The sequence below is a fragment of the Meleagris gallopavo genome, chromosome 12 (assembly GCF_000146605.3).
Source record: "Meleagris gallopavo isolate NT-WF06-2002-E0010 breed Aviagen turkey brand Nicholas breeding stock chromosome 12, Turkey_5.1, whole genome shotgun sequence".
Classification (NCBI taxonomy): domain Eukaryota; kingdom Metazoa; phylum Chordata; class Aves; order Galliformes; family Phasianidae; genus Meleagris; species Meleagris gallopavo.
In genome coordinates, this window is record NC_015022.2 from 3,919,986 (window position 1) to 3,923,773 (window position 3,788).

A 3,788-nucleotide genomic window follows, 5' to 3' on the forward strand; every position below is an offset into this window, starting at 1 on the left:
GGCCTGAAACAAAGGGCCGAGCACAAAGGGGAGCACGAGGTCCGGCCCGGCGGCCTGCACCCGCGTCTGCTTCTCGTGCTCTTGCGCGCTTCACCTTACACAGCGCGACGGCGGGCTGGAAACTTGACCTCGCGCTCCCTTTATATTGCATAACACATTGCTGTATGGAAAAATAAAATTTCCAGGTCCACGTAAGAAAGAGAAGGGGAAAAAAAAAATCCAACAAAAAAACTTTGGCACGTGTCACAGAACTGTGAGTTACACAACGCTTCAGACGGGCTGCAGCCTCCAGCCCCCACGTCCCTCCGTATTCACACGGGATCCGTGCCAGTTCGCTCTGGTTTTGCTTTCCTCACTCAGCAGCGGCACTAATTAACAGACTGGGGCCGGGCAGAAGCGAGTGAAGGCACAGCATCGCCTCCTCACCTCCCGACAAAAGCAGGAAAACGCTTCGGGACAGGGAAAACAGGCAGAGCTCAGCACAGCACTGCAGGAGGGACCAAGGCTGCGCAACCTGCCTTGGTCAGCCCAGCACCGTGTGCGTGTCACAGCTCTGAGCTACGGAGATCTGCGTGGGGACAGATGGACTGCAGAGGAATAGTACGATAGACAAAAGCCTTAGGTCTGTTGTGCACCGTTATCTCGGGATGTAACCACTGCAGCGCCTGTGAACGCACAGAACGCACATCCTGACAAAAAATAACTACACCTCAAGCTGAAATCCCTCTTCAGTGAACTCTTCCAAGCAGCTGTGAGACAGCACACACATCCCGCAGCTCACATCTACTGAAGCATTCTCCCATCTTCCCCTCAAGTCCAACTCTACGCCCACAACCGCCTCGCCTGCAGCCAGGCCGGTGCCCCACAGCTCCCCTGCACAAAGGCGCAGCAGCAGCTGCAAAAAGGAACATCGCGCTACTTCAGACTATTAAGCGCCAGCCCCGCAGAGCAACTCGCAGCTTCTTTCTTCCCCCAGGGACCACAAGGACTCATTCTGGTCTCCGGAGAAGCTGTAAGAAGCTTTGATTTGCGGCTCACAATGCCATTCCTTAAATCTCACTATCATTCCAGACTCTACAGATGAGATATGCTAAAAGATCTTTAGATCTTTGTGCGTGCTACTCCTCACAGCACACCGGACTTCAATCATTTAGACTCATGTAAAATGTGCTTTCAGCATTCAGGGGTTGGAAAAGAAAGCCTTTTTTTTTTCTCTCTCTCTTCTCCCTCTCTCTCTAAAATAAATCAAGCACACAAACTTCACTTTTACACTCAGTTCTTTGAAGTAAAGGCTGTCCTCAGCCACTCTGAAATTGCTCCCATACCTCCACACATACAGGCTCCATTTTCAGAACAGTTGTATTTGAGATGAAGTCCCCTCTTCCAATGCTCAACATGATGCACTTGTACTAAAAATAACTGGGTAGATGTTAAAACCTACAGTAGGAAAGCTAACTTTCCAGCATAGCACTGGGGTGTGGACATGTGTTCTTCACATTATCCTGTACCTGTATAGAGCAATTGTGATGAAAAATGCCCAGGTAACATTAACTGGTAACATTTATTAACACAATTAACATTTTTCTGTAAAAGGACGTGGGTAAGACAAAAACAACAGCGGAACCAATAAAGCTGAGTACTGCCACATCAAATGCTGTCAGCAGACAAACTAGTTCAGTGAGTGGTACCTCCACTGCGATCCAAGAAACAGATTGGATCCTGGAATTATTCCCCCACAAATCAAACATCATAATTTCATTTTACCAAAAAAGGTTAGTACTTGTCCTACCCTTGGCTACATCGACGCAAATAAAATCTTAACGCACAATACTTGAAATTCATCACTGTACTTGCTCTACATCTACTACACTATTATTTCTCACGGTACTTTTGTTATGCTGATTCACTTAACGGGATCAAATCATAATTCCATCAAGCATATCAAACTTTAACCCACAGATGTTTACTTACACAACAATAGATGAAAAATAGACTGAAAATGGAATAATTTGAAAAGCCGAACACAAAGCAGCGACATTGTTACCAATAACTCTGCATTTGTAAGTTAATGTTTTGTGGCTGCAATTTTTTTAATCCCCGTTTAAGCTAAGCGACAGCTGCTCTGAAATTTGTTTTCTTAAGAGAATCATGTTGCAGTGCAATGAATCAGAGCTGGATCAGTGATACTGTACTCAAGGCAGTTGTTTACCCAATTTTCCTTGGTGACAAGTCAGGGGTTAATCTTATGACTCAGCCTGACAAAACAAGTCAGCTGGAGACAGGGCCAATTTTTTAAACTTGATTTCAGACAGACATGCCGTCAGCAGAGGAGCACTGAACTGACATGCACTTTGTAGCCTGAATTGTTTCCACTCACAACCCTGTACTGTGTGTCAAAAGCAATAAGCTGCCTGTTACTTAAAGTATATAAAGAGATAACAAAATCTATTGCAAACTGAAATACTGACCTAATAATAAATCAAACTACCTGTATAAGAACACTTTTAAAGAGCATTCTGACAGTAAGTTCAGTTGTGAATGAACTGTATGCTCTTCCTAAAACCAGCCTACAGCATGCAATACATTTTTGTCCAGAGCCACAAAGCAAATACACAGTAAGCATGCGTAATCCACCATCCAAATTCATCTAAAAAATAACAAAACAGCCATCATTCCTCTAGGTTGCTGAAAACTCTTCATCCTACCACAGAGAAGATAACTTTCTAAGTGTCTCAATGGACAAGAGCCACCCTCTGGTCAAACACGTTCCATACTAAGACTGAAGCATCATTATACTTTTAAAACGCCTTTTACTCACAATTTTATTATTTTAAATGGGTGTGTTCAAATACAACAAGTAGCAAAAGCATTCATAATTATTTATATCCAACTGTAAGATGTAAGTCATGAGTTTCCTTGGTGAGAGCTGGTTTCAGTCTTTCTCAAAAATGGTAACTTGATATAACCCCAAACCTGCTACTGATGGGAAAACCCATCCTATTCTTCATTTCTGGCTGGTTTCCCTGGGGGTGGGTTCACTCGCTATCTTTGGAAACGGGGCTCACACAGCTGCTCTACAAGGCTCCCCTCATCCCCACCCTGCACAAAGCTGGAAGTCGTTATCAGTTTCAACCACGTCTGAAGATGGAGCAGAAGTTTCAGAAACGATTAAGCTCTTATCAGTTCCAAGAAAACTGGGACCTGATGCAGAGGAGAGCCCGAGTGACGCTGCACTGCAAGGAGGCGGCAATGGCAGCAGAAAGGCAAGTTCTGAGAAGCTGCTGCTAGCTGAGGTACACACATACACACATCTAAATTCACCTCCAGCAACTTCTCATTTGGAAGACACAGAAAACAAGTAACAAATACTAATTTAATTGATATTACGCCTTATCTATTACTAGCCCATACCAAAGGTACAAGTTTTTTTGAGAGTTTCTTTGTTGCTTTTAGCAAAATACATTCCAGTTACCTACAAGGGTGAGGTAAAAAAACTAAAGTAAACATTTGGTTTTAAATTAAAGTCACAGTTACAAAGCTCCTCTGAGGATTTCTCCACACAATATCGAATTTCAGGATCTTTTAATACAAATATTTTACCAAAGTGGAAAGAATGAGGAAAAGGAGCTATATACTGCATTCCTCAGAACCAAACGCAGGCAATGTATTTGAAGAGGTTTACAAACTTGTTTGGAACACACAGCGGGTAATACCTTAACACCGTTCGAATTCATCGCTTCGCTGGGAAGCCGCTCGCACACGGACCCGCATCCGCGCCGGTCCGCAGC